The 17,877-nt window shown below is 41.6% G+C and overlaps 1 protein-coding gene across 2 annotated transcripts in view; it reads right to left on the reverse strand.

Annotated features, from left to right (window-relative positions):
* SLC41A3 (solute carrier family 41 member 3) overlaps window positions 1–17,877 on the reverse strand; it is a 130,335-nt gene that overhangs the window by 52,213 nt on the left and 60,245 nt on the right. The window lies entirely within an intron of this gene.

The following is a 17,877-nucleotide window of genomic DNA, read 5'->3' on the forward strand; positions in this document are numbered from 1 at the left end:
GCCTGCAGTTGTATTTTTTATTTACTATAAACAAATCACCATGAAATCTAGGTGCTACACTGCCATGAATTATACCTTCCTAGGTTGCTTTGTTAGAGGCCCAAATCAAAACCAAATGGTGTCATTCTATTGACTTCACTGGGCACTGAATATGACCCTGCTTCCATTTGGGAGGAGGAAGCCAGATGCTGTGAAGTGGCCATTTTAAATGGTTGAAGAGCAGAACTAAGTAATGTAAAGCTGTTTTCTGTCCTGTAGGAGCTATACAAGATCTGGGCTACCTACTCAACCTTTTAGACACAGAAGAAAGTAAATAATTTGGCTCCAAAGTAGTTTTGTGAAAAATGTTACTTTTTGACAAATTAATCCCTTCTCTCTACAATCTGCATTGCTTGTTTCTCCCATTGGCATCTCAGAAGTAAAAGGGGGAAATGGGATTGCTCTGTTTAATGAGCTGTTATTACTCTTATTTTATTATGATGCCCAATAAATATTAAGTTTTTATTTTTCCTGAGCTCTTTCCTTCAGGAAATGTCAGCCAAACACAACCTAGCAAAAGCAATCTTTGTGTTTGCCTTGGCTTCTGGGGCTTGCCATCTTCCCAGAACAAGGACAGAACGGAATATGGGGCACACTGCCTGCCTCTAAAATTGGGCACTGTCTAGAGCTAGCTTGCATATGTTGGAAGCCAAACCTGAATTATGGGCTTTGCCAAGTCTGGCGCTTTTGCTTCATTTTCCCAAGCCTGTGGTAGCCACATCAATATGTATTTGGGAAAAGCATGAGCGCATCCAAGGTGTTATGCAAATATCCTCTCTTGTGCTCTGCTGCAATACATGTCTTGAAATAACTTTTTATAAACTGCATTGCAAAGGCTTTGCAGATGTCGTCATTTTTGGATTAATTACCAAGCAAAAGCCAACAATTTTCGTGCTTTAATATACATTAATAAAACCAATTAGCGGTGTCTAGTTGTCAAGCAATGTCAAAAATAGAGCGTCATGCTTGGTTTGTGAAGAACAGCTTGGACACCATGCTCTCTCATGTATTGTAAATAGGGGGAAACCCTTTTTTCTTCAAGTGTGCCCCTGATGGAATGTGGGCACTATACTATACTATACTATACTACACTACACTACACTACACTACACTACACTACACTATACTACACTATAAATCACTACAACTTAAATTACGTGTTTTTATTTTCTGCATTAAAATTCCAGAACATGATTCATCCTCTCATCACAATATTTTGACATTAATGCAAATCCTCCACAATCAGTGGAGCCACTCCAAACTGGGGTACTAAAGCTGGCTTTTAGACAACATTGTTTTCATTAATTCCAACCTATAAGCAACTTCTACTTTCACTGAGAGATCCATACTAAACAGTGGAATGATTCTGTTCATTGCAAAAAAGCACTGCAGAAAACCAGGGCCTTGTAGCCCCCCCCCATCACAAATATCAGCCCCACACCAGCACCGTGTCCCTGATGAACTGGGTGCACTGACAAATGCCAGCAATTGGAAAGAACAGCAGTTTTTCATTGAAAACCTAGTTAATTCTTTCCTTTATTTGATGCCGGTAAGAATTAGATTCCTCATATCTGCTTTTTGTCTATTTGATAGATTGAGTGTAATTGGAAGACAACAGCTCCCAATACACCAAAACCTCCTCTCTTGCACACATGAGTTTTGACCTTGTGGATGCCTATGGGGCATAATCTCCCTATAGGAGTGTAACTGCAGAGGTTACAGAGGATACACAGCTCAGCTACCGGTGTACTGCTGTTAACTGATTCAAAACAGTACATCTCAGTTCACTTATTTGGATCTTTCTGAGAGTATGTCTCAACATCTGTGTACATTACAGAGCTAGACCAGAAAGCTTTTGGCACAATTATTGTTTCCTAACAGGAGAAATCTCCAGTCTTGTGATACCAGCCTACTTGTACCATATGCCATTTTTAAATGCAGAAATGTTTTAACTGGCAAAATATTGACCTGAAATATGCTGGGCCTTTGGAAGGAAAATGCAGCAGGAGAGAAGAAGAGAGGGAGATCCATCTCATTCATCTAACAGGCTGCTTTACAGGCAGTCAGCTCGCTCTAGCTGCTCAGGATCCTGGCAGGCTGGGAGCTGTTATGGGGAAGAGAAGCAGATGGATGAGAACTGCATGCAGAATGCAGTCTTGTCGCACAGCAATGCTGCTCATCATTCACATTCCCCTCTTGGACACTTGGTAACGTGCACAGATGCTAAAGTCTCTTGGACTTAACTGATGCATTTCTGCTTTCCTTACACACACGCTACCATCACCAGAGACCTTTAGCAACAGCTGAAACTCAGAACATGAAAAGAAATTGTAAACTTGTGCTCCTTAGTTTTGTCTAAAACATCTTTGATGAGACTTGTTGATCATGGAAGAGAGTCCTGAAACTTCCAAGATGAAAGCAGAACAGCAAGCATAACTGCCTGACTTCATTTAACACCTCTCACATTAGGATCAGAAGTATTTTTCCAGAGGAACGCAGGCAGTAGACTAAATATGTAACTGAGAGACATTTTTCCCTGTCTGCACACCCAGCTCTGCCACTGCCATGCCCCGTGACTTCGTTTGGGGTCTTTAACTGCTGGTTGCAGTGCCTTCCCAGGCAAATGAACACAGGGAGATTGAGTTTCCTGGATGAGGCAAAGACATATTAACATGAACTGCTGTACATTTCCGAGGCAAGCACTGTACTTGTGTAAAGCATTCAATGTGCTGTGCACAGACTTATTCCTGCCTCTGTTTTTGCTAGTGTTGGCAGCTCTGCTATTTATTTCTGCTATTTATAATGAGAAGGTTCATGCTGCCTTCTTAAAGATGCATAACGTATGCTATATGTTATGAGAAGCTGCTCCTAACAAACATCCATAAATCCACTTTGTTCTTGCTTCAAATTCTTAATGAAACACAATTCTGCTACAAAACCCCCTAACCCATCACAGTGACCAGGAAAGTTATAAGCTGAAATTTGATTGTTACACCAATATGGACAACATACACAAAAGGGAGACGTGACCCACACGAGCTGGCACGTCCCTGTGTCACCACACACCACAACCCAGAGAAAGTAATCTAAGTGTAAGGAAGCAGAGAGGAGGAAAAAGTTTTCCACACAACTGGAGGCTTGTGACCACATGACAAGAGTTGAAAATGGGATTAAACACACTCAGAGAGTCACAGGGCATTAATGTCCGTCTGGGAGATGGCTAACCTGCTGGTCAGTGCTGTGCTGGGGGCAGACCACCCAATACACACCATGCTCTCTGTCCCCTTCCTTTCAGCCTTCCTCAACAACTGCTGTCAGACAGAATCATGGAATCATTACGGTTGGAAAGACCAATAAGATCATCCAGTCCAACCATCAGCCCATGCCTGTGACCATTCTAGACCATGTCACTGGGCTAGATAAAACTTTGTTGTTACCCAGTAGAATATTCCTTACATTTTTTAGTACATTAGTAAGACCTGTGTTATTTCACAGTAATACAGCACAGTATCACACCATATTGCTTCTAGCAACTGCGGCAGCCTTCATGGAGCTGGGTACCCCTCCACACCATCTTGTTACAACCCTGGGTTTCTTGCCCCTACTGAAGTATTTTATTTAGCATGTGTATTATACAGAGTGGGACATTCTTTTGGTCCGTTCTTTTGGCTTACTGAAAGGTCAACATGACACTATATAAATATTAGGCACAGGAGATACTAAGGTAAGCTGCAGAGGGAAAACATGGAGACCTGACCTCCAGCCCCCATGATGCATTACACAAGGTCAGCTGATATGACAAACACTGTAAATAGAAGTGGCTTGTTCTGAGCAATAGCTGTTGAACCAGTAAACGGAGAAAACTTCGGAGAAAAATCACTATTTTTCCTCATTTATCAAACAAGACTCTGTATCTTTTTATTTTTTCATTCCCTCCTTTTTAAACAAGTTCAGTTTGTGAAGATTGAAGAAAAACAAGACGTCCTTTCAAATCCCTTCTCTAGATCAAACCTCATTAGGTTTCGATGTCAATGGTGCATAGAAGGCTGACTGCTGCCAGCAGAAGTATTTGGCAGCCGGACTGTTACATAATACAATCCTGTCTTTCACAGAACAGAGATCTCTGTGCTGCTAAATGTGCTAAAATTTAACCCGATGCTTTGCTCCATCCAGCCAAAACAACGCTGTGCATTTTCCATAGTACTAAAAATGATGGTTATAAGAAAATAAAAATAAAAAAGGGAAGGTTTCTGCCGAAAAATAAAACATCCCTAAACACTAAAAATGCATGTAGGTATTTATTTAAGGAAGTACATGCTTCCCTTTTCCCACCTCTGACCAAAATCAGCTCTAAGAAGGGAGATGTTTGTCCCAAGAAAAGCAAGAAGGACATTTTAAAAACTTGTACCTCTATCAGAATAAATATGCTAATGAAAAGAAGTGTGTTACTCTCAAACCATGTCACTGCTTCATGGAAATGTTTGGATTCAGAAACTCTGGAAACAAAAAATGTTTTCCAAGGCTGTTTACAGTACGCCTGGAGTTTTCAGCTCCCATGAGTAGGAAGAAAATATTTAAACTTCAGTATTTTTTCCAGAATGGCTTCTAGCTGTGCCTGTGCATCCCATCATGTTCAAAAGAACACTATCAGCTTTGAGTAGTGTAAATCGAGGGTACTTCAGTTCCCCCTCCTAGTTTTTGCTAGTATTTGTCAGTTTGTCAACAAATTCACAGGGCAATCTACTGTGCCAGATACTGACAGGTGATATTCTCACTGAACCCAAGTTTTCAAAACCAAACCATCTTCTTTAAGCCTCCATATGCAACCACCGAGCCATCCCTGGACCAGCCCCAATATCCTGTGTTCAGCTAATGAATACCCTCCAGCGACACTGACATTAGCACGTCTTGGAAAGAGAAACCCAATTACAGGTCTGACTGAAACTGGAAGAAAGGTCTTTGGCATTTGCCTGACAGAAACCAAATGGCAAGAGTTCAGGAGGCACAGCTCTACCCAAGTCAGCTCCCAGATACCAGTAAGAATGATCCAATGGGCCTCTGAGAGCTGAGAAATACTTGGGGGAATGCAAACCTATGCATGAGCATAGATTTAAGGGGAATTGGAGGTACACTGGAATGATTGGACGTGCACTCAACTCCACACCAAAGACATCTAGCATGGTGCAAGGATAGCCACCTCTCTAATCTCTGGCAAATGTCAAACAGACAAAATCCTTCCCTCACAAGCCCTGGTGTCAGCTACTGCTGCAAGCAGAGGCTGGTGTTACAGGCATGTCCTTGCAAAGCATGGACAAAGTAGCTACATGGCACATGTGAGACCTGACCATACTCTGTGTCACAGAACCATAGAATCATTAAGGTTGGAAAAAACCACTAAGATCACCAAGTCCAACCACCATCTCACCCCACCATGCCCACTAACCACATTCTTCAGTACCACATTGCCAGATTTCTCAAAAACCTCCCTGGGCAGCCTGTTTCAATGCATCACCACTCTTTCAGAGAAGATTTTCCTAATATCCAGCCTGAACCTCTCCTGGTGCAACTTAAGGCCATCACCTTTTGTCCTATTGCTGTTAACAGGGAGCAGAGTGTGACCACCGCCTTGATACAACCTCCTTTCAGGCAGTTGTAAAGAGCAATAATGTCCCCCTGAGCCTCCTCTTTTCCAGAATGAACAACATCCTGCATCTCTACACATTTTGTTTTACTGATCCTGAAGAAGGGAAGATACAAACCAAGGCAGGTCAGGGAAAATGCTTTTCATAAACCACTCTGAGAAGGAGGCCAGAAGAAGACAGGGATTTATACAGTCTGCACTGCACACTGAAGAAGCCACTCTGTCCACTGGAAGCAAACTAAAGCTCCAAAGCTCGACCTCACCTCTGGTGGCATCACTGCCCCAAATGCCCCAGCCTAGTAAATAGGCCAAGCAAACATGGTCACCCAGGGGATGGTGGTCACGATGGCCTGTGGCACTTCATTGCTCCCAGTTAGAGCCGATGCTGCCACAGTGTCCAGCAAAACTCTGCTCAGTGTGGTCTGAATATAATTTTCTTGGTGCTCCTCCAAACCCAAGTGGAGCTGATCGTGCTTTCAGCTGAGCTGCGTGTTTCACGGGTGGCTGCTCTGTGCTCTGTACCCAGGGAGGAGTGCAAGAGGAGAGAAAGTAGGTGGGAAGAGTTAGTTTTAGGAAAACTTAGTTTACTTAGGAATTTATCTCATTTCCCTGAATCAAGAGTTAATTAGCCCACATTGCTCTCTTTGTTCAGATGTTGTGCATTATGCTTTGTAGGCAGATAATGGCCTAGAGCAAGTACTACATAAACAAGCCCTTGTTAATTGCGGCTTGGAGCATGACAGAAAACCTGGGGATATGAACGGGCATTACTCACACAGCCAAAAACCACTATACAGCCTTTTCACATACCATGACCGCCGAGGTCCCAGATGACATCCTGCTGTGCCAGAAGCCTCCTCTGGCCAGAGGCTGGGGAGCAAGCGTCCCTCTGAGCCCCAGCCTCAGCACCAACGCCTCACAGGGATGATCCAGCCAAAACCTGGCTCTCGCAGCCAGCCAGCTCCAAGGTTTCTCTTGGCTTGGCGGCCAACTTGTGTAGGGTGAGTGGTGTGGGGAGCACGGGGGGTGACAACGGATCCTGCATAGATCAGGGGAGCTCAGCTGGGTTTTGCTGCTTGTGAACAAGATAGTTAACAGCTTAGACTCATTCTGGCTTTGTATGGACAAGGGCTGCACTAGTCAGAAAGAGCTGGGGATGCCTCTGCAGGCACGGACAGAGGTAGGCTTTGATCCAGCAACCCTGGTGCTAATTCCCTTCCTCATTCTACCTCATTCAAAACCAGCATGTTCTCACTCATCTTCAACATTTTACATTTGTCTAAAGTCACACAGGTCTCTACGAGATCATTAGAGGTATTTTGAGTAACAATAATTTCAATGTCATCTGTATTTGATTTCCTTACAGTCACAGGCAGGAATCAAATCTTTTTGTAATGTGTAGGCATTTGAGTATATTGTAATAGCAGCACGTATCACAGATCGGACACCAGCCTTCTATGGCATGTCTGCCTTCCAGAAACAATACTGCCTGCCAGAACCTGGCAACTTTCTGCTGAAATCAACATCTTTATCATCTTTTTACTATTACAACACCAGCCCGTGCTCATACTTTATAATCATATGTACCAAGCCGTAATGTTACGATACCTGAGGTTAAACTCAAGAGATTTGTTTACACCCTCTTGAGCTCCCTATGTTTTGTGGTGTGTTGAGAATTCAACCTACAGACACATTGTTAGTACCATGTAAGTAGTCATGCTGCTATTATTGGATGGTATTTGTTTTTCAGGTAAACAAGCAGATAGCAGTGACTAGACAAACGCATTTTAATAATACCTTCCCATCATATCATCCAAATATTTCAGCTCTTCAATAAATCACTGATTTCTTGCATCTTTAAATTTGAACTCCTTTTCTAGACATGTCTCTTTATAATTACATATGCTATTCTTCTTTCCAGATAGAATGTTCAATTATGTCTGCACCAAAAATGGATAGTCAAATAATAATTCATACCACTTGAAAGTCTACCCTGAGAGATGGTCTAGGAGCTCTAGGAGTTCAGTCAGAAATAAGAAATCAGGCTTTCAGCCAGCCCCCATTGCATGGGCAGCCAGCCTACATGCAAAATGTAGGGTACCAGTTACTGGCCCCTCAGGACAAGAAAATAAACCTTCACAGAATCGTATCTATTCTCAGATGAGAATAAACAGGGCAAGAGAAAAAAACAAAACAAAACAAACAAACAAAAAAAAACCATAAAAAGGACACACAGCACTCAGGGCTTCAAGCTGGAGTTTTGATTTGAATTGCTCAAAGGTTGGCATTTCTACATACATTTCAGATGGAAAGACTGGTAAAACACCCAGTTCGACCAATAGAGCCAGGATCAAAGCAAGATCTTTAGAGCTGAAGCCAGTAGTCACTACAGATTGATCAGGAAGTCCAGGTTCTTTGAGCTGGGATGAAGCAGTCAGGCTCTAGAGATGAGCAGAGATTGCTAAGCTGCACGTCTGCTAGACGACACGTGCTCACTGTGCCCAGCACTGGGCACCACAAGGTGCCATGGCTCAGCCCCCTGTCCACAAGAGAGAATTCCCTGCTCCATCTACAGAGACAAAAACATCTCTAGTACACGAGTACTAAAAATAATCTGAAAATTAAATAAGAAGTCTAGCAGGTTGGGACATTTTGTGCTATAATACTGCCCAACTAACGACTTTTTCCTTCTCCCATCTCCAAACTTCATTTGCAAAAGCAGCCTGTTTCCTCACATGGACCCGTGAAGAGAGATTATGTAAACAAGCCTAGGTTTTCAGAATTGCAAATTAGCTACTGCACACGTACACGTAACATGTGCAGAACAATTTCCCAACACGTACATTTGTACAAAGAACTGTAATGTCCCTCCAATGCAGAGTGATTTATATCTGAGCCATGTACGGCAGGTTCGTGTTACCCATCCAGGGAGGTTGTGCTACATGCCGTATATCAGTTCTCAGTCTTGTTTTCTTTTCATGTTCTCTGTTAAAAAAATTAAAGAAAATGAATTGTGGAATTAATAAATTCAGTTTGCCAACCTCCCACATTTTTTTTTCACTGGGGTTTAAATAAATCAAATTGGGATTATAAAGGGCCAAGACCAAGAATAACTGTTGCATTAAAGAACATTGTTCTGTATCTGGAGTGACTAACAGGACAGCCTTGTGTCTTGACTCATTTCTTTAAACACAAGCTGTACATGAGTAGGTTTCAAGAAATTAGCACAAATAGAGAATTGTATTCCCGAAAATATATAAATTGCCAACTTTTTCCTTTTTTTTAATATAACAGTTGGGCATTTACAGCTTTGGAAAGATGCCATAGTGAGACAGATTGTCCCCGGCCCTTTACATGGGACAAGCATGTCTTGGAAAATGGAAGACACAAGGAGATGGCCCAAAGACAATCACAATCCCCCTGCAAAGTTCTGCTTGGAAACCTCACCCCAGGGCTCTGCCTACATGGCACGTTCAGAGTCTACTTGCACTCATCTACATCCAAGCATTGCATGTTCTCACCGAGGGGGAGCCAGATTTAAACACTCCTGAGTTTTGGGAAGGTCTGGATGAAAAATCACATGGCTCAGGTCCACTTCTCACTGCAGCCAAATGCCCAATTCTGATCTCATTGAAAACAATGGCAAAACTCCTGGAGAATGATCCTGCTCAGAACTGGCCAACTGTCTATCATTTCTCTTACTATATATGCTCTTATTTTTACTTTTATACTTGACTATACCCCCAGCTATCTTTGTTTTTTTTCCCAACCTGATCTCACTTGAATGATGTCAGATAGGGATAGGGAGACAAATACAGAAATGCAGTAAGTGCCAAAGCTGGAATCAGCAACTCCAAGAAATAAATATAATAAGTAGATACAGTGCCAAGGCTGGAAACAGCAGCCGAGGAAAAAGGGAAATGTAAAACTTTCTTGGCAAGGGCACATGGATTCATCCAGCTGAAAGAGGCACATTCCAGCCCACACCATTGTAAGCAATAATATATGTCCCCCTTGAGAAAATACAGATGTTTGTAATTTTTTTGTTTCTTTTTTTTTTTTTTTTTTTTAACTGCTCATAAGAAATAACCTCGTTGTCTTGAAGAATTCCTCTAGGGCTCGGTATTGCAAACATTACTTCTGTACAAACTGTGAAGTGCTGATTCAAACTGAACAGAAACAAATTTATATAGAGGGCAATTTTGAAACACTTCCTAATAATAAAAATGTATTTGAAGATTAACTGAGACTAACGAATTAAAAACACATTCAGGGTAGAGAAGATGCTATTAGTAATAATAAAGAAATTGCAGTCATCATTTCTTGTCTGTAACGGCATCCTCCTCTTTGGCATCATCTATTTCAGAATTTTCTTTGCAGAAAAGATACCCATGAAAGCTGAAAAAAAAACATTCTAACCCTCTTATTTCAGCTGAGCTGATATTGAAGCAACTTTATTGCCTTTTAATCAGATGCTGCTGATTTACAGGAGTGTAAGCGGTTGAAGAGTACAGTCATCACATTCTTAGCGAGGCTTACTGAATTTGGCACCAAGTCCTTTGCTGGCAACTCTCATGATCTGGGGCAGAGAAATATTTTAACTGAAAAGGCCTTATTCTTCTCTGCTTTCCACTATGCATTGTTATTTACATCTGCATGTGGTAACTGTCAAGTGCAGCCCTTCTGATTTTCACATCTTGATGTGAACAGCTGTGTGCTCAAGAGCACAGTGGTGAAAAAAGTTGAATGTGCAAATACATTTTAGAATAATTATGAAGACTGAAAATTTGTGTACTTTCTCTACGTTAACCAGGTTGCTGTTTTGAATGCTCTTTTTTTTTTCCCTCCTCTCATGTTCTTTTTTTCTTCTCCTCTGGCTTACAAGAACCAAAGATTCAGCCTCCTGGCTGAGAGTCAGCCTTTACTTTTTCATCTAGGGAAGATGATGAATTGGAGAATTTAAAATACCTCTTCACAGAAGGGCCCAAGAGCACAAGAGTCACCACTCAATCTGTCAGCATCAGAATTCAACCTCAAGGCAGTCGCTAGGGAAATGTGTCAAATCTGCAGCGGATGTAAATCCTCCTGACTTTATTCAATACTGCCAATTTACATTAGAAGAGAGTCTGGCCCAAATTCTGAAAGAAGTCCAGCATAGACTTAAATGTGCTTATTTGTGTAGTTACATGCTTCGAGAAGGGTGAGCCTTTGAATCCTTGGGAGATGATGGATGCCTTCTCAAGACCAGATAACGAACATCAAAAATAACATGTCATCTCTGTTTGGACATTGGCACCAACACTGGGAGCACACACTCCCGCTGAGTAGTACATACATCCTCTTCTACAGGCATTGCAGTGACCACAAGTGGATATCAGTCCTTTCTTTGAATCACCCCCAAATGGGCCAAGGTGGCAGAGAATTCCCCAGGTAGCTCATAGATGCATTGAATTTTTCAGGATGCACATCTTTTCATGCACCACCTATGATTACCTCTGACGCTGCCCCCTCCTGGCTTCAGCTTTTCCCCCTGCTCTCAACTACTCATTTTCTGGTCTCCTACATAAGCCTCATAGGAAACACAAATTGGCCATTTACGATGCACTACAAAAACAGGACCACTCCTCTCTGCTAAGAAGACACATGGTTCTATTGTTTCCCATGCTCTGCTGTGTCAGCAGGTCCAACTGGGAATTATAAAAATGAAGCTGCCAAAGTTGGTAAAAATCACTTTCTTATTAGCATCTAATTATCTACCAGTAGATCTGGGTCCAGCCCTCAGTGCCCATTCCACATATTGGCTGCAGAAACTGGAAAGTTTGTGATCTTATTTTTAAGGAGTCTTGTGAACAGAAATTAAGGAGTTGGAAAACAAAAAGCCTGTAAACTTTTTGTATTGCCAGAATCCATACCCTTCCATTCATTTGGATCCCCAGATCATCCATTATATCTAACTGACTCACTTTTTGTACTAACTGCACGTCCCACTCATGTAAGCCCCAGAAACTGAGAGCTCTTTTGAATGTGGAGCTCTTTCCTTCATCTGTAAATGTGGGATCAGAAAACAGCTTGACCACTTTCTCTCTGACAGTATTTCCCAAAAACTCTGACGAAGATGGACCCTACACTGGATATACTTTCTTCTGGGTTTCCTCCACTAAGAGGTATCAGAAAGCCAATTCTTTCATCAAGGAAAGACAGGGAAGCTTCCCAGATTTCACAGAATCACAGAATTGCCAGGGTTGGAAGGGACCTCAAGGATCATGAATCTCCAACCCCCCTGCCACACGCAGGGCCACCAACCATTCCACCTAATGCTAGACCAGACTGCCCAGGGCCCCATCCAATCTGGCCTTGAACACCACCAGGGGTGTTCAAGCTCAATATTTCTACTGTTAACAGAATTACTTTAATTAAGACAGTACTTGCAAAACTCATAACAATAGAAGGGGAGTGTTTCGATGTCTCCTATGGACAGACATAACTTGCATTATTTTTCTACATATTACATAAACTTTCTTCACTTAAGAAAAGGAAGAGATCCTAGCCTGCATAGAAAACAGAATTGTGGACAACAAGACAGTTAATAGTTATTTTTTGTTGAATTATAATCCTACTGCTGAGATTCTAAATGTATGAATTGATTTGCCAGAGATAATCCACGTGTGAACTCCCATTTGCTTTAAGTGCCATTCCTGTTGCTTCAGGTCTCTTATGCTCTTAATGGTTCCATAGTTTTAAAACATTTGTGCAGGGGAAAAGAATCATCTGAAGTCCTTTGAAGTTGATCAAAAGCCTCTTAAAAAAGGACTTTAGGAGTCCTTAGTGAGTTTGGATTGAAGGTGGGCTAAGCACACCACATGTATTCCACTTTCTTCATACTTCAAGCACTTCCAGGCCATGCTGAATAATGAAAATTAAATATTTTTTTAAAAATCAATTATTATGGTAGACAGGGAATCATCATAGTAGTAGATACATGCACTATAAGTGCATTTGAATAACTTGGATCAATTCAAGTAAAATAACAATTGTTTCTCAGTGCTCTGGGAATTCAGACATTTAACAAAAAGGAGTTCTCTGTTTTAAGTAACCTGTTGGTTGTTAAAACCATTTATTTTTCTTCCACATCAGAAATGGATTCGTGACACGGTCTAGATCCAGAGCCAAATAATCTCCAAATTCAGGAAGCTTGGCTCTAAGATTTGCATCCAAATTAATCCTATATTTTGATCTATCTTGAAGCATTACCACAGTCAGAATAACTGTTTCCAGGATCCAATTCAAAGGGGAGCCCTGAAGTTGCTTAGAAAGGGGTTTGCCATTAAATTTCTTTCTCCTCTTCCAATTCTGCTGCCGAATAAAATCAGGTCAGCTGTTAGCAGATTCTTTAGAGTCTTGATTTGTAGAGTTACAAACTGAACATCATGTAGCTTGCACATAACTGCTATATCTGAATGTTTGTCCGACACAGTTCTTATTCGAAACTGGTTATCCATCAAAATCTAGAGAGATATTTTCCTTCTTCAGTATGAGACAAGTTGTTTTTCTTTTCTGAATTTGTTGCATCAAAAAGCCTGGCCAGCAATTGTAAAACTTAACTCTCCAAGGACGGAGAAAATTGTCTACTTATTACTTTGTAATTATTTGGAAGTTCTGGATGAAAATGCCTTCAGTCCACTGTCCACATTTCATCCTGGCTGACAAAGCTGGCAGATGATCCAGCACCAGGAACGGAGAAGTAGGAAATGACTTGGAAACATGCTAAATCTGGAAGAGAAGGCTTTGAAACTGCAAAGGAGCCTCTGATTAAGTGCTCACTCTGCGTATTCGTGACTGATTCAGGTTAGAAGAAACAGAACAAAAAGGCACCTCTTTGGGGACTTTTCCTGTGCACTGAACTGAACTCAGGACAGGGAGTTGTCCTCACCCTGAGGGTGCCTGAGCAAGTCTGGATCTGTGAGGGCAGAGGGGAACAGGAAAGTCAAATATACAAAAGTTCTACTATGCAAACAAAGAGGAGCAGGGCATTTAATCTTATTATTTTCAATTTACTCCAGTTTATATCCTTGCACCTCTCTATCGAGGCCGCAGAAACACTATTGCATTGACACAGGTGTTTCCTCAGCTACATCTCAGCAATCCACTGTGGGTACAGACAAATATACGATGGATAGGTGCCTTGCAGCTGAACTTCAATATCTGCTCTCCATTTTTTTCCTTTCAGATGACAGTAACAGCACCTTGTGAAGGGGCCCCTGAGTACACTCACAAGCATAATGACTAATGGTTCCAGTGACTGGGACGGGACGCACAAATTAGAAACCAGGTATTCACACACACGCACACAGCCACACCACTATCTCATTTACAGAACTATTCACAGTTCCTTGCAAGTCATTTAAGCACAGCTGCTTTTCCAGCATCTTATAAAATGAGTCCAAATTGCTGCTCAGTTATGAAAAACTGAGGAAATTTGTACCCTTGAAAATCTCCGCTGAAGTTTTATCCATAGCTTCCTTTCATATCTCATACTACTACAGTAATAATCAAAATGTCATCTTTTTATGGGATTAACAGATTATTTTCTTAGTAATAAAAACAAAAGGAAACGCTTGTTCCAGAATTTAATTGGCTGGTGTCTCCTCATGACAAAGTAAAAACACATTCATGACACAACATCCATTTATCTTCAAACTGTTCCCTTACATTCAGTGCCATGGAATATGGATCTCATTGAGCAGGGTGGAAAACAACCCAAGCATCTTTTGGAAAGAGGCATTACAATTATGGGTTTTCAGAACAGACTGAAGTCTAATGATTTCCGAGCAAAAGGACACTAAAGCACTTCCCTTCAGGGAATTAGCTTTCGTTGAGGGACATTCCAGGAAAACAGTCTGAACAGATGTATCTTGCTGGCTGTAACATTTTTGCAGACTTGGTTCTGAGTGCCACCAATTCATGAAGGGGGCCCAAAAGAGAATCTATTTCACAAGAAAGGAGAAGCATACCAGAAGACATGCAGCCCAGAACTCCATCATGAAACTACAACAAGTTCCCATTAGCTCCATTTTGCACCTTTCGTATCCACCAAGTCTCACTGCTGCACAGAACAGGAGATCTTCCATGAACTCCGACAAAACTCTGGCTCTATTTTCTTTCTCCAGTTCCTCAGCCATGCTGTCAGTCATCTCATATCACCTTTGGTAACCATATCCATCCTTGGAGCTTTCCTCCCATTGCAACACTTGCTTCTCAGAAGCTGTCTGGAAATAGAAATCAAGCAGTGCCTCGGAAAAATTTTAAACCCCTCAAGTGACCCTGCTAGACAGCATGCAAACCTCCTGTACCTCACTATCAGAAAGGCCTCTGTGGGCTGCTCTGTCCACTGTTCTTGAAAACACCAGTCGAGGGACATTAGACATCCTAAGACCTTTGACTCTTTGTCACACAGGAAGGGTAAGTTGTCTCAAAACCTGATGTTTCCCTTGCAGGAAGCATTTATCCTTTCTTCCGGTGCTATAGAGCATTTTGATCAATAAGTGAAAAACAAACCATTACACTGAGGTTGTATTCTTTCATCTCTTACAATTTTGCCTTTACACCCATGACCACCACTTCCATCTTGCATTGCTTGCACTACAAGGGCTGTGTTCGCATGTTTTTGTTGGTGTGTTTTTGTGAGAACTTGCATGAATCAGTCTGTCAGCTCTGCTAACAGCTGGACTCACTAAATTACCTCTTTCCTTTTCTATAGTAGGATAGAAAATAGCTTAGCACTGCCCTAACTCATCATTAGCTGACTTATGGACCACATCTGCTCAAGAAGATCAGGACTAAGTTGCAAGCATACACCAGACTCATGCTCACCCCAGGCCACATTTAATTTCACATGGTGGCGGTTCCTCTTTGATTGAACAGCACAATGGGCTCTCTGTACAGCCAATGCCTTCTGCTTTTCTGGACAGAGCCATGCCTCCAATAATTTGGGGGGGAGGAAAGAGCAGCAGCTGAAATCCAGATGACTTGAGCACTTTGCTAACAAAGACAGATTGTTGGAGGCTCAATGAGAACGATGCTTCCTAGAAAGATCTACAATCAAGTAAGTACTGCACAGATGCTAGATTAGGATTCAAATGAGGATTTCTGTACAGATCATAAATCACACCTTCCAGTGTAACAGGTTTGTAGAAGAGCCAAGCAGATGTGGAATGACTGGCTCAGTATTCAGTTATGTTCCTTAAACCATAAACCCACTGTGGTATAAATGAAATTCAGAGTTTTTAGGATTCTGCCAGTTCCCAGTCACCGGTACTATGGTGTTACTCAGAGATCGACAGCTAAAAAACAATGAAGGCCAAAAATCTATAAAGGTAATTTTCTTAAAACAAGATTTAATTACACAAACCCAGCCCCACATTCTAACCTTTGACTTCAGCCTCCCACATCACAGACCTCTGACACAGAATGAAAGGGAAATCTCCCTCATCTCTAGCAGTCCCAAGCTCTGATCTCTGGGCTTTCAAACTCAGAAGGGCACATTTGGCCCACACACATCAGACATCCTTTCCAGCTCACAGCATGCTTCTGCCTCCCTGCACAATACAAATAGTGCCTCAGAGCATAACCAACTTGTGCCTCGAATGAGCCACAGATCTTAGATGTAAAGAGAGAAAAATGAACCATGGAAGTCTTTATACAAACTCTGTGAATAAAATAGCCAAATAAATGAACCTTTCCATATATATGCTGTAAAAGGGGGTTTGTGAATTTGTGAATATTTGAATTTGTCCCCTATCAGTGAGAAACAGTAAAATGAGATATAAAAAAAAGCATATAAAAGGCCATGTGCTTTAAGACTAAACTTTGAAAATCCACCATTTGATCTACTACAGCATCTAAGTTTGATGAAGCTTCATTTTTTTCAAAAAAATACCCTCCAAATAGCCACATACGTGGCCACAGCATTTCTGTGCAGACAAATGCATCTTTATTTTAGTTACTGGAGTCCTCTCAAAAACGCGCCTATAAATCCTCTGGGAGTGGGGCGGAGTCACAATGGAAAGACTGATGGATCTGCAACACTACAGCGGCTCACACAGTTCAACTGCCATAACAGGTCCTTTGTGGATGCACTATTAGCTGTGTGCCACTAAGCCTTAAAAACACATTTTGAAATGTCCTATCCAGTATAGTGGGCCCTGGTGGATGGTTAAAGACAAAGGAGGAAAATAAAGCAGCAAAGAAATATGATGTGAAAACACTGTTCTTAAACAGCAGAACAGGAGCTGTTGTTGAATATAGTGCCTGATGTCTACTGTGTTCTCCTGAGTTTAAGATAAAGGATTTGTTAACACAGCCTTTGTAGGTTTACTTAGTTGTACACTCCAAATGAAGAACTGACAGTACTTGGAGGCTCTCCCTGCTCCTTTTTGTGACTAGAATGTTCTCCAGCAATGCAATTTCCAATTGACTTATCTTGAGGGCACATGGAAACAATAGGGAGAGATTAATGGCCTAGGAAACCTTGAAGAGAACAATAGCACGATCTTGGGATGAACTAGAACACGTGAAACGTAGTAATCCTGGGGGGGAGGGAAGTAGTTCTGCAAACAGAATCCTTTTCCATAGATTATTTAGCAATGAGCATAAAAGAAAACATGCCTAACTGTTTTGATTTAAAATTTGCTGGCTATAAACAATAATTTTGAAATAATGTGAGTCAACGTTATTTTTCTTAAAACGTGACATAAAGTTTAAAAGCCAAGCCCTCCTCTGGATGGGACTGATACCAGTGTGATCAAGAGCAGAACTTGTGTTGATTGCGTTTGGCGCCTGGCGATGCTCACCCATGAGATGCAGTGACAGGGGATTGTATGTGGAAGTCCATGAATGAGCAGTTTTGATCTGCAAATGAAATTCGGATTGTTCCAACAGGAAACATGCTGTTGTTATCAGTACAGAATTACTCTACGGTAAATAAATCATTTGTATTGCAAGTGAAACTTTATTCAATCATACACTGAGCTGGGGCTCTTCAGCATAGAGAAGAGAAAGCTCCGGGAGAACCTTATAGCAGCCTGCCAGTACCTGAAGGGGACCTAAAGGAAAGCTGGGGAGGAACTTTTTATAAGAGCATGTAGTGATAAGACAAGGAGAAATGGTTTAAAACTGGAAGAAGGCTAGGTTTAGACTAG

This window comes from Phasianus colchicus, chromosome 11 (assembly GCF_987193195.1).
Source record: "Phasianus colchicus chromosome 11, bPhaCol1.hap1.1, whole genome shotgun sequence".
In the NCBI taxonomy this organism is placed as follows: Eukaryota; Metazoa; Chordata; class Aves; order Galliformes; family Phasianidae; genus Phasianus; species Phasianus colchicus.